The sequence below is a fragment of the Amblyomma maculatum genome, chromosome 1 (genome assembly GCF_055883805.1).
Source record: "Amblyomma maculatum isolate TAMU_Amacu chromosome 1, ASM5588380v1, whole genome shotgun sequence".
Lineage (NCBI taxonomy): Eukaryota > Metazoa > Arthropoda > Arachnida > Ixodida > Ixodidae > Amblyomma > Amblyomma maculatum.
This window is the reverse complement of record NC_139344.1, coordinates 178453149-178467652: the sequence shown is the minus strand read 5'-3', so window position 1 is coordinate 178467652 and position 14504 is coordinate 178453149. Positions and strand designations below refer to the sequence as shown.

At 47.3% G+C, this 14504-nt stretch overlaps 1 pseudogene; it reads right to left on the bottom strand.

Moving 5' to 3' along the window:
* Positions 1–13297: 13297 nt before the first annotated feature.
* LOC146204995 (forkhead box protein O-like) lies at positions 13298–14137 on the bottom strand (annotated as a pseudogene).
* Positions 14138–14504: the final 367 nt, after the last annotated feature.

Genomic DNA, 14504 nt, shown 5'->3' with positions numbered 1-14504 from the left:
TATAGTTTGAAGAGGTTGTGTTCTTTCATGCGTCGTTTTCTATTACTAATTCTTTGTATTAGTCTGGCTGTTTGGTGGACCACACATTTGAGTTTGTTGATTGCTGGCATGTTTCCAGAGTTTGTTTGTAGCCTGAGTCCCAGGATTTTGATCTCTTGGACCTCTGTTACTTCCACGCCCTGTATAATGACTGTCGTCAAGGGCGCATTTAATTTGCTTTTATGAAACACTATAAACTCCGATTTTTCAGGGGAGCATTCGAGGCCCGCTCTCCTGGCCTTTTCATCGATGACGTCTGCAGCTGCTTGAAGAGCGGCCTCGATTTCACCATGAGAGCCCTTTGTTTCCCACACCGTAATATCGTCCGCATAGAGGCTGTTCTGTACTCCTGGTATTTTGACGAGTCTATCCAGGATCTTGATTAATGCCAGATAAAAGAGGAACGGAGAAAGAAGAGCTCCCTGAGGGGTGCCTCTGTTTCCCAGCTTTATAGAGTTGGATTTCAAATTGCCCACGTGCAGTTCCACTGAGCGCTCACCGAGAAAGGCCTTGATGTAGTTGTAAGGCTTTCGCCCAGGGTTAATCTCGTTTAGGTGCTCTAGTATGGTATAATGGGAGACATTGTTAAATGCTTTCTTTAGGTCAATAGCCAGGATGGCCTGCATATTTACCTTGTTAGATCTGTTACTGATGTCATGTGACAGTTGAAGCATGACATCCTGTGTAGAAGGTCCACTTCTGAAGCCCACCATGGTGTGTGGTAGAAGCGAGCATTCTTCGGCATAGTCCTGCAGTATATTAAGCACAACATGCTCCATTAGCTTACCTAAGCATGAGGTAAGCAAGGTTGGCCTTAGGTTATTGAAGTTTATCATCTTGTTAGGTTTTGGAATAAAAATCATCTTGGCGTGCTTCCAGGATTGGGGTATGCTACCACTCTCTCAACACTCATTCAAATAATTCGTGAGCGCTGTGACCGACTTTAGATCTAGGTTCCGCAGTGTCTTATTATTGATTTTATCTGGTCCAGAAGCAGATATTGTCTTTATTTGAGACATTGCGGCCCAGATATCTGCGTCCGAGAAAGGCTAGTCAAGATTTGGGTTGTCGCGTCCTGTGTAGTTCGGGTACAAATCTCCATCTTTGCTGGAGTTTACATTTGCAAGCTCGTCAGCCAGCCTGTTAAACATTAAGGAGCAGCAGTCCGCCGATGCCCGTTGCTACAACCTTCGACACTGGGTTGTGTACTACAAACAGGCCTACGCGCCATAAAGGGCTGTGTGTATAGCTCCTTCATCGGTATTTCGGGCTATACAACGTCCTTCGTCGCATCGGCAATGTCAACTGCGAAGTGTTCCCTACGGAGCTGCTACTGTTGCTATAACTGTTGCTATACTCATAACAGTTTGCACATACCCACACAGGGGGATCGACCAAGAATTGGAGTTCAGAGATTTTATTGCGAAAGCAATACTACTGTAGGTTTCGGGCTCATAAACAACCTCCGAGCTCAGCGTAAACACTCGTGGCCCCAGCGGACGGCCCACCATTACCGAACTCCAACCTAAAAAAAAAAAGAAAAAAGGAAATGCACGGTGCCCGATGCCCGGACCTTGCTGTCGTCGCCTCGTGCGCGGAGCGACTCCGAAATCTTCATTGCTGCTCGGCCGTTTCGGCCGAGAAACCCGAAACCCTCGGCGCCGTCGGAGCGCCAAAACTGCCAAAACTGCCAAAACCCCCGTCGTTCTTTCCGCTCTCGCGAGCTTCTCTCTCTCGGCCGGCGTGGGCGTGGCTTCAACCGGAATCACGTGACGGCTGCTCCGGCTCTCACTGGCCCTCTGCCGCTGCCGACTTCCGGCGTCGGCGCGTCGTCGGCGTTTTTATCTGTTCAGCCAGATCCCGACGATTTGGCAAAATCGCCCTCTCCGGCGGCAAAAAAACGCTCCGCTGCCGTCGACGCCGGCGAATCGCCCGGAAAAACGCTCCATGCGGGCCCACGTGACGCTGTGACGTCACACCCCACGTGACACTAGGGTGAGAGCTGGGCTACCAACTCAAGCGGTCGACGGTAGCCACGTCTTACCCACGTGACGCTGTGACGTCACACCCCACGTGACACTAGGGTGAGAGCTGGGCTACCAACTCAAGCGGTCGACGGTAGCCACGTCTTACCCACGTGACGCTGGGACGTCACACCCCACGTGATACAAAAGCGAGAGATTGGCCCCCAACTCAAGCGGTTGGCGTGGCGCGGTCGGAGCCGCGGCTCAGTTGGCAGGAGCTACCAACTTGGGTCTCTCATTTCAAATGGAATGGTTATGTCAGAATCAGCTTGCTAGGACCCTGGCATTCACGTTACCCCTATAGGCCACTAAGGCACGTTTTTACGGCTTGGTTAAAGCGGGGCTTTATATGTGGGCTGAGGAAGAAGAAAAAGAGAAGGACGCTCGGTTACCCGCAGCTAATGCTTACACTCAATATTTGGTTCAGCAGCTTTGAACTCTTGTTATTTTTTTAAGATGTATATTTACGTGGCCAAAAATAAAATGATTGCTGGGGAAGAGAGAAGGAAACTAACAAAAAAAAATGAATCACCGAAATAAAAGAAATAATGCACGCAGAAGCTGAACACTGTTAGCTTTATGGTTTGAACACTGTTAGCTTGTGATATCATCAAGGGATACGATTAGATTTCGGTAAGAAAGTTTGAATTGGGGGTAATAAAACGTGGCGCCAAACCACTATAAGTTCGGGCTGTAAAACAAAGGCCAAACCTACAATGGCGTCCAAAAAGAAAAGGTCTTGAGTCGTTTCTCCCATATCTAGCAAGGATTGGGTATAGTTCACCCTTAATTTTCTTTTCTTCTTCTTGTACATAACTCATTTCAAATCGAGACGATGCTCTCCTTTCGATGGGGACAATATAATGCCACGCGTTTAGCAACGCGCGGCCTCCACGCTGAGCCGCAACGAGAACGAAGTGGTGCGTGTGGAATGCTCGGGCTACACCGTGTGCAGAGAATAATAACATATTTCTTGGCTCCGGTCGGACGCGCGCCCTTGCACGTCTACACGGCCCTATAGATACGTCTGCAAGCACATCTGCGAATCCTTGGAGGAGGAGGAGGAGGAGGAATTTTTTTTCTATTTTCCTCGAATTCCTTAGTGGAACCCCAAGTCCAGGGCTCCATGTTTTACCACGATCCTGAAGGCCCGCCAGAGCAGCTGTCGTTGGTCTTGCAGGTCGTTGCAGGTCAGTGCAGTCTCGGGAACAATTGTAACACTTAGTCCATAGCCCCACTGGCCTCAATTATTCGCTCGACCAGCCAACGTTGGTCAGTCGGCTCTGTGCGGGACAATTAAGGTACCTTCCCAGGGGAGGGAGTGGGCAGAGTTATGGATGGAATACCACCGGGTGGTTTTTGGCAAGCACAAACAGAATGATGTAGAGTAGGTCCGTGTTCTTGACATGGTGGGATATTTCTCTGGGTAGCAGGTAGGGAAGAACAGGTGTTTGTGGTACAAGTGCTTAAAGTCAGAGGTGTCTGCCAGACTCCCCACCAGCATTTAATGAAGAGGGGTCTCAGACCCCAGGCTGCCATGATCTTTTTTCCTGGTCAGTGGTTATCAAAAAATTCATTTTCTGTTCCGGCAATTTCTCAATAAGTTTTATAAAGAAGTCATTAACATATTTGAAGTCTAACAGTTTGTATAAAACGATGTGCGAGGCAGGCCACTAGACGATTTCTCACTCCCTCTTTATTTCTCTTTCCTCCTGTGCTCGCATCACTAGAGACACCACCACACCACTCCGATGGAGCCACACTTTGAAGAACTATAGACGCCTAATTTCCGAGTTCGTGTTTTATCCTTTGTAATGATGCCCGATTACTACACGGATCATCACACTTATTCGCCTACAGCTGCTGAATAATTTCTAATCGAAATTCTTTTCTCACCTGTTTCGGTTGCAACAGCCGAGCGATGGCTGGGGCGTCAAAGTGCCTTGGTCACGTGAGGGATGAAAATACAGCAATATAATCGTTCCTGTGTCGTTTCAGTTCACTACAACGATCAGGAAGAACATGAATCGCTACAAGTGAGGAATCGGCGACTATATCGCTTTTTTCCCACGCCGCACGACAAGACCTGATATCTCTCGGCTGCTGAAACCGAAACCGAAACTGGTAGGAAAAGAAAATTCAGTTATAAACTATTTAGCGGTCGTAGGCGAAAACTGCATGCGGATCTAAACATAAGAATGTCCTACGCATTATTAACAAGAAGAGAAATGCCGGCAAAATTTGGTGTCTATAGTTCTTTAAACACTGCTTGCAATATGTTTGGACTTTCAGAACGTTCCCTGTAATATTACGCAATCATATTGTTTGTCTGCCTGTTATTATTATTAGCGCTGGAAAGCTCGAACACGAGTTTTTCGAGACAATCATTTATGCTTTTTCCTTCCCTTGCATGTGCAATAAGTGCGTTTGCGGTGGGTTTCGGGGCATTTTGGCATTAGTTCAAATTTAATGGCTGATTTCTTAGCGAATCCAGTTATCAGTGGGCCTGTTGCCAGTGTTTTACCGAACATTATTTTGCTATGTCCCGTTTTGAGATTCCAAATACAGCAGTCCTTAATGAGCCGCTCCTTGCGACTGCAGATTTTGATGGTTTAAATTTTCATTCCAATGTGTGGTATTGCAGCTCGAGGGTATGCGAGACCTTCGTGACTTTCTTGCCTCAGTGTTTATGTATGTCGTGAATTCATGCTGTCGAATCTATAGAGCGTCATGCGATGACGTGGAAACTAGACAGCTTTACATCTCCTCGTGTCGAAGGTATGCTCATCATAGAAAAATCTATTTGGAAATTTCTCTCGCTCAACTAGGACAGCCGTTTACATTTATTGTCCTCCTCTCTTTAGGTACAACTCTGAAAGGGCATGTCCTAAAACCGCTATGGGAGTTACTCCTTATATTTAATATTGCGACCGGAAGATTTGATTGTTAGCGCTTCCCCGTCTTGATTTTTATTTGTTCCTTTCTTTTCTTTTAATTAATAGAATACCGTCCCTACCGCCTCACCAATTCTTCTGAAGATATTTTACTAACCCTAATTCTTAATTCATGATATATATTATACAGTCTAAAAATCGGGATCATGTCTGCACCTGCACTGAACCCTGCCCAATCCCTCACTGGGAGTATGCGTTATGTGTACCGAGGCGAGAAGAAAAAATTAAGAAAGGCGCAACGCTGCTGAACCGAACATGAAGTGAAAGCATTAGCTGCGGGTGACCGAGCGTTCTTCTTCTTCTTCTTCTTCTTCTTCTCAAATAGTTGCGCCGATGTGGCAGTGATTCGTTCCGCCATCGGACAACAATAAGTCCGCCTTGCGCGGCAACAGCCCATTATGTGGCCCTTTTTTTTTTTTCTTGAACCAACATGTTTGGTTCATGGCCCCTTTTCCCAAGCATTTCACCCCAGAAGAGCCGAGCACCAGGCCGGGGGAAATCTTGTACCCATTGGAAACCGGTGGGTACCCGGCGGTACTGGGGATCGAACCCCGTACCTCCCGAATGCGAGGCGGATGCTCTACCACAAGGCCACCGCCTTCTGAATTCGGACATGGACACGGACACGAAAATGCACTGACGAGCGGTTAGAACTGGCATAAATGTAGCAATGCTAATCCCCCCTCGCGGGTATGTGCCATGAGCTAAGGAATTGAAGAAGTAGAGGAAGAACAGATTTTGCACTAGTATTACCTGTAGGGAATAAAACTGAGGCCAGTTGACTCCAAAACAGGAGGCTGGCTCGCAACAAAAAAATGACAGGGAGCGATGGAATTGAGATTCATATATTTTTAGACACGTCTGGGCGGTCAAGAATTGTAATCTAGCTAACAACGGTGGTATTCGGGCTTCAAGGTATAGTACATTGTTAGCCACAAATTTGGGGAGCCCAAGGCATAGTCTAAGCACTTCCCGCTCTAAAAGAACAAGCGGACGAATTTTGTTAGCAGGTGAACCAGAAAACAATACAGATCCAAATTCTATAATTGGTCGGAAATATAATAACATAGATGATTAAAAGCGCGTGTCGCCGCATTCCAGACCTTGGATTGCTTAACCTGCGCAACATATCCTCAGTACTAGTCCCTTTCGCTGCAAAATGCTCAATGTGATCCCACCATGTCAGATGATCATCGTAAATGACCCCTATATTCTTCAAAGACTTAACTTGAGACATCATTTCCTACTGAAATGTTAGAAAAAGATTTACTGGATCCTTACTTTGGAAAACAAGAACACCGCACTTTTTTACGTTTAATGTAAATCTTAAGTCACATAACCAATTCTGACGGGAGCTCAGGTACAATTACAGGCGCCCATTGAGGGTTTCAGCGTCAGGTGCAGCCGTAAAGAACGCGATGTCATCTGCCTAGATTTACGCACGAACTTCTTGATGAGTGGGAATAGAGCTCAAGAAAATCTTAAAGAGCACAGGCGAGACAACTGCCCCTTGAGAAACACCTGTAGTTTGTTGATATCTGCCAGCGTTCTTCTTCTTTTTCTTCTCCTTCTTCTGCTTCACCTTCTTCTTCTACTTCGCAATTAGACGCGGCTCTCGCGCATGCGCATAAAGGGAGGAGCACACTCACGCGAAACTCGGCTTTCCCGCGTAGTGTAGCTTTACGCTACAAAACATGTCCGCAAGACGCCCGACAACCGCGGCCATCAGTTTTTCTCTACTAATTCCCAACACTCGATTTCAGTGTTTCTCCTCAGATCCCAGATTACGCGCCAATATTTACTTCCTAATTGCTTGCAATGTCGGCTTAAATTCAGTGGAGTCAGCGGGATGGGTGTTGTAGACGCCCTACCAAAATGTAAGAGGTGTCTGAGACCCAACCGCTCTCGAATATTGTATAAGGGCTGCATGAGTACAAAGCAGGCTGCAATATTTTTTCTTGTCAGCGGTTGCCAGAACATTCCTCTTTTTGTTTGTTGTTCCGGCAATTGCTCAATCAATTTTAATAACCAGCCATCAACATATTTTCTAGAACCTGAGAAGCAGAAAATGCTTTGTCCCCTTAAACTCGTATAAAACAATGCGCGACATAGGCATCCGGCCGCTTTCTCTCTCCCTCTTTATTCCCCTTCCCACTTGTGATCGAACCACTTGAGATCCCACACGTATGGAGCGAGGCTAAGCACTGCTTGCAGTGTTTGGCCTTACTGAAAGTTCGCTGTTATATTACGCAATCATATTCTCTGGCTGCCAGTGATTCTTATGAGCACTCTCGAACACGCTTCTTTGGAGCTAGTGTCTTGTGTTTTTCTTTCCCTTGCAAATGTATAAGAAGTGCGTTTTGCAGTGGGTTCGGGGGATTGAGGCATAAGTTCAACTTTAATTGCCGATTCATAGCGAATTCAGTTTCTAATGGGCATTTTGCTAGTGTTGTACCGAACATTATTTTGCTATGTCCCGTTTTGAGGGTTAGGTTAGATACACTGCAGTCCTTAATGAGCCGAGTCACATCTTGCGACAGCGGACTGTGACGATTTTGGACCGTGTCTGGGTATCAAGGCTCCAAGTCCACAAGACGAGTTGAAGAAAGGTGAACTTGTACACTATTTACAGTCATGGTACAATTCACAACAATAAATGCACGGAAACGCGACTGTATTTGTACAGCGACGCGCAGGAAGGCCCCGCACGTCCACTCCAGACTAGCTGCACTGCACGCGACAACGCTCACGATGGTTGCGACCGACACACAACCGCGTCTTCTGTTGGAGGCCGTTAAATCCGTTGGTGTTAGCACTGTCCACCCAAGAGGCAAGAATTGGGCGATGAACAAAGAGGTTCAAAAGCGAGCGCGCGGGGGGTGAGAGGGTCCAGCACAAACGTCGCATTGTCTGAAGGGTTCTCCTTAGTGCGCTAAAACCATGCGGCACAGCACCTTGGTTTGTAAAGGGGATCAGGCGCACGCCAGTATCCGCTCGGCTGTAGCCGTCCTCGGGTGCAGGAGCCGTGGGATCAGCGACTAGAAGCCCGATGATAGCAGGACTTGATCATTTAAACTTTTATTGGAATGTGCGGTGTTGCAGCTCGAGGACATGTGGGACCTTCGTGACGCTCTTACATTGCAGATTTCCTTGCCTCAGTCTTTGTCATTGTGGATTCACGTTGTCCAGTCCATGTGCGTCATTCGATGACGTCGAAACTACTATCTTTTCCTGTTTGAGGTATGGTCATAAAAAAAGGAATATTTTGAAAATTCCTTTTGGTCGCTCCGGATAGCCGTTTGCATTTCCCGTAGTCTTTTTTGTTTGTACAACTGTCAAAAGGTATACATAAAGCAGGTGTGTGAGTTACTCCTTATATGTAATATTTCGACCGGAAGATTTGTTAGTGAGCGCTCCTCCGTTTTGATTTTATTTAAAATATTTATTTGATGTTTTTTTTCCTTTGATTAATTGTATACCATATACCTCTATCTCACCATTTTTTTCGAATATTTTTTACCTACCCTATTTCCTAATTTCATGATATATATTAACCGTCTAAGATGGGAACATATATTAAATTTCTGTATCTACACTAAATCCTGGCGAATCACCCACTGGGGATATGTGTCATGTGTCCAGAGGCGAGAAGAAAAAGTAGAAAGGCTAATCCCCCTCGCGAGTATGTGCCATGAGCGAAGGAAGAAGTAGAAGGAGATGGCCTGCTTGTGCCTAGCCATCGCTGCCTCCCTAGGCATTGTTGCCTGCGTACTTCGCAGATGTGTATAACTAGCCTAGCTACGGAAGAGCGCAAGTGCCTCAGTGCGGACTTCATAATGCACACCAAGGCTATCGACGCGCTTCTCGAGTTCCTCAGCAGCACTGGGGTTGTGGGAGCTACCAGTGCCAACGCTGAACGCGTGCTCAAATGGCGCACACTATACGCTTCCTCGACACCAACCGGCGTGTGTTGCTGCGAGCACTGCGGTACTTGCAAGCACTCTTCCCAACGGAGTCCGACGCCGGGTACAAAGTGCACGACCTCGATGCGTCTTCCTTCTTGCTGTACATAATAATCACGGCCAGCGATTCTAAGGACACTATGCGAAAAGGAGTGCACGACATGTTCCGGTGGGTATGCAAAGTTTTACCAAGATTCAAGGAATTCAACTACCTCATGCAGGGTTTACCATCCAAGAACGCGCACCAGTGGGCAGAGGGCTTGGACGACCTGCGCTTCCTATTTGAAGTTATGGGCCTATCAGTCTCAGAATCCACGCCAGCGGTTCTTCTCAAGGAAGTGGCCAAGCACATTTCACACCGGGAAAACATAATCAGGAAAACAGTACTGAACTGCGTCGTGCATGCCTACTTCTGCAAGAAGGAACGCGTATTCAAGTACATCAGTCAGGTCTCAGATAAAGAGAAGTCTCTTTTGAAGGAACGAAGCAAGCCAGCGCCACGCACGTGCCCGATGCCAATGTTGCCCCCTGAAGAGTCTCCGCCGGTCCTGAATCCAGCACCACCACATTCACAGTCTTCAGTGTTTTCATTGGCAACTACCGTAGAACATAAAGATGAGCCAGAGGAATTGGTGTACAGGAACCCCCCTCCCCCCCCAAATGGGGCGCCCTCTGGAGCACGTCCACTGTCTCTGGATATGACTCTAAGGTCGGAGTTAGAGACGATAATAGAGCAAGGCCCCTCGGCTCCACACAAGGGCACCAACCTGCAGGACACCTATTTGATTTGGTTTGAACCGGCTATACAGTCGCCTGTAAGAGGCTGGTAGAGGGTACCAGCTTCCCAAGGCATCACGGACCCTCTCTTCGACCTGAAGCATATTCTCTGGCCATCCTCGTTTCTCAGCTGACATCACAGGAGATAACCATGGGGCTCGATGGCCTGGCTCAGCGAGGGGGGTTCGGTGCTCCTGGGCTCTTGCGACCAGCTAGTGAACATGTTGGTCCTGCAGTACGAGCTACTGTGCGACAAGGTCGTCACCGACGACCAGGTGTCCAATGCAGACGGGGTCAATGTTTACCTGAAAACGGCCGCTTTTATTCTCAATGTGTTTGATGGCCGTCCCTTGGGGTGACTTATGAGCAGCGGTATCCTGAAAGAACTGCTGCCTCAGTTGCTGACGGTGCCCTAAGACAAGCACATCATCAAGCCCCGCCAGGGACTTCAGAGGCAGTGCTCCAACAACGACTTCGTTATCGTTTATTAATATTTTGCTTCATGATTATGTAGAGTAAATTATTTCTGCTATTTGTAGCATTCTTTCAGACACAATTGGTCTCGAATGACAAAGCAAAGGGCAGAGTCTCTCTGCCTGACGAGTTCAGAGGTCGGCAAGTGCAAGTGATGGATCACAATGGTACACAAGTGCTAATGAAAACTAACAACATAATTACATACGTTTTTTTCGCACGTATGTTTTTTGGCATGTAAAACGGCGGAAAATACGTATACATTGACCGCGACAATATATAAGTTTTGAAAGACTTTTTAAAGCGCCCAGGCGATATAAATTGCTGCATGATATCTAGGAAAGACGGGTATTACAAGTCCTTACAGCAGGCTGTTCGAACAAGCTATGTATCATGTCGTACCATGTATTAGTAAGCAAGCGTGAGACGGATATTCTAAATGGATATAGCATAGTTCGGTTTCTGAAATATGTGGCAAGTGTCAGCTCGCATAACTGGTTAACGTTAAGCATGTAGTACCTTCTAAACACCAGGGCCGAGTGTAGCAGCCGCTCAATGTTTTAAAAGCAGCGCGTGGCTCGCTTCAGGAGGACAACCAGTCTGTCAAAGTTAGTCTTAGCGGTAGAACCCTGAATCAGTAAGCAGTAGTTAAGGTGAGGCTGGATAAGTGTATAGTCCTACTGCTTTAGCCAGGGAGGCATTAAATGCCTGATTTTTTGCAGCATGCCTACGAATTTAAATTCGCTCACGTATATTCTGTATAAGTAAGGCATCTAGCTGAAATGCTTTTCGAAGTGAACGCTAAATAACTGAAATGTGAAATCCCTGTCTATTACTGGTTCAATAAACTTAATATTTATTGCGTCATCAGGTTTATATATAGGTTTAAATATGACGTATTTCGTTTATTCAACATTTACGGTTAGATCGCACTCAGCCATGAAAATAATTATACACAGCATCCGCTAAGGAAACCCCACTAGGCTACTCGGAACATTAATAATACACCTGCATGACAGCCCGGGCAACATGAATACATCCAGATTCTCGTCAAGTGCCTGTGGAAGTTATGGAGCTACGTAGATGAGCTCAGCATGGACACGCTCCTCCTTGATGAGCATTTGTTGCTGAGGATGTACCCTGGTCCTAATAAGAGGGGCAGGCCTCGGAAACACCCCTGCGCGCAGTGCGAACCACCATCTAGAAGTTGGCTGCCTTAAGGGTCACAAACTGCTGACGAATGCTGAATTAGTGCCTGGATAAGCGCCGTCGTCCAACGTGAAAACGATAATTGAGATGCCAAAGATTCACGCGCAAAAGTCCTGACATCTCTGCCAAGAAGGGCGCATTTGTGACACCCTGGTGACAGACATGGTGACTCTCTAAATAAGGTCAACGTTGAGCCCGAGCATAAGACAACCCAGCAATTGCTCAAGAACATTTCGCATAAGCAGAATACCGAAGACAACTTTGACGAGAACATTCAGGAGCTCCACGAGCAAAGCAAGCGAAACCCAAGCGTGACGGTGCAGCAACGTTAAAGAACACTGCGAACTACCTTCGCGAGTCGATCAGGACCCTACTGAATATGCTGGAAAGGCAAAAGGCTCCAGGTTTCAGTGTAGCCCATGTTCTTCCCCACCGCATGAACATGTCCAGCTGCCACAGCTCCTCCAGTGGAAGCCAGAGTAAAGGCGACTCGCTGAAACTGCCAAAGGGCAACATCCACTAGAGTCAGGCAGAGTGGGCAGCCCACCTTAACGCTACCTTGGAGCAGAGCAGAATAAAGTGCACTACAAAATTCACTACTACCTTCCGTGCACAAGGAGAACAGCCTAAATCTGTTTAATGAGCCCATCCACGTTCTTGACACAAGGTACGCACAGATTGTGAAACTGTCTGAAGATCTGATAAAAAAAAGACGATAGCTGATTGCTGATCTTAGAGGTCAGATTCGTAGCCACGATGATACCAGCTGATGTGAAATCCGGGATCATGAGTGCTTGTTCCACTAAGACAAGCTGTCGTCAGCGGCAGCTTATGCGACAAAATGAGGATTTGTGTAAATAATAATGGGATCATAACTGGCTATGTATTCCAGGTGAATTACATTAGTTTTTAGCTTTAACGTGATAGCGTCACAAGTCTGCTCCACCGAATATCTGCCGTCGGCGCCGGCGTTGGATTTTAGAGCGATAAATCGCGAATGCGGCAGTGTCAGGAGGCTGCTTGACCATGAAATGACTAGACATACTCGTGCTTGACGATGCGTTAGGCAGAAGGTGCCAATGGGGGTCTTTCTTTCTTATTAGAGTGATATATGATGGTTTGTGAAGTTTTACGTCCCAACGCGACACAGACTCTGAGAGATGGAAGTAATATCAGAAATAACCTGCCAGTACCCTTGTAGTCACTTACGCCTAGGCCATGATGACCCGGGGTGCGCTCGGAAAGCACGGGCCTCACAACCCACCACAAACGGGCCAAATGAGGTAGTGAAGATTAGTCGACGCTTGGCCAGCGTCACGACGCTTTAACCCGTCGTTTGCCGGCTCCTTAATAAAGTTATACATACATACATACATACATACATACATACATACATACATACATACATACATACATACATACATACATACATACATACATACATACATACATACATACATACATACATACATACATACATACATACATACATGCATACATACATACATACATACATACATACATACATACATACATACATACATACATACATACATACATACATACGTACGTACGTACATACATACATACATGCATGCACATACATACATACATACATACATACATACGTACATACATACATACATACATACATACATACATACATACATACGTACGTACGTACATACATACATACATGCATGCGCATACATACATACATACGTACGTACATACATACATACACACACACATACATACGCATTAACGTGCTTGATGCTCCCGAGGCACTGGGGCGACGTAGATACACGTGTATAATACAAATAGGGAAGATATGTACACATGGTATTTGGCACGGGTACTAGAGTGCCACTGGGTCCTGGTCGAAGTCCAAGTCGTGTGGAAGGTTGCCCTTGAACATTAGCAGACTACCCATTACCTGCGACGCGGAGGGCCCGAGCTGGTGCAGTGGTGCAGTGTCATGCCGGTCGCCCAGGGTCACGGACTGTGTAAGCATGCAGGCCAGCGGGCAGGCGCCGTACCGGTCTACCGACGGCGTCAGGGCGGCCAGTCAGATGGCGAGACGGAAAGCTGTTGCAACTGGCTGCAGTGCTGCAGCTCGATCCAATCAGCCGGAGACCCAGAAAACAGGTTCATGCAACGTCCCTTCCGATGAGGACGGACTTGAGGATGGACGCAGGACTTCAAGCTTTTTCTTGCGTCGGCCCCGCTTCTTTTCATACCGAGGTGTTTCTATGGACGTAGCCCGGCGCCGCACCACGTTCCTGGGCTTGGCGTCCGCATTCAGAATCCACAAGCAGTTTTTTCCTTCGCCTAAGATCTGGACTGGCATGAATCGTCTGTTCAGCGACATAATGCGCCGGATCGAGGTTTTCCACCCTGCAGAGCGGTCGCGGTCGTGGTCGCCCTTGTTCTTGATATAGGGCGCATTCTGCTCCATCTACTCGTAGATCTGGGACAGCGTGAGGCGTTACTCGAGTGCACCTTTGATTGGATGCGTAATTAGGTCCGCGTAGTAGACGTTACCCCAGAGATGCGACGGGACGAATTATTTTGAAGCTCTCCGGTGGACCTGCCTTCGGATTGCCATAATTGTTGCAGGACCCCGGAACGAGCAAGTGTTGGAGAGGGCACTCGTCTCCGGGTCGAAGCATTACCCGCCATCTGCTAAGCAGTCCATGAAGCGTGACAGCGATCGCGTCTGCCGTAATCGGAGATGATCCGCTCCGTATTAGATGGAGCACTTCGGCTACCCGAAGGAAGGCGTCCAAACGCGCACTATTCCTTTTCCCAATCGTTTCACTTCAGAAAAGTAGAGCACCAGAAGGGGGAAATTTGTCTCCACTGCTAAACTGGTGAGTACACGATGGCATAAGTGATCGAATCTGGCACCTCAAGAATGCGAGGCGGGTGCTCGACACCAAGCACACCGCATCGACATGTCGGACTGGAGAACATGAGTATTGGTCATATGGACTGGATGCATCGTCACATGGTGGGCCGAAATTGACGCGCTCCAGGCACAAGGCAGATCTGAAGAGAACACG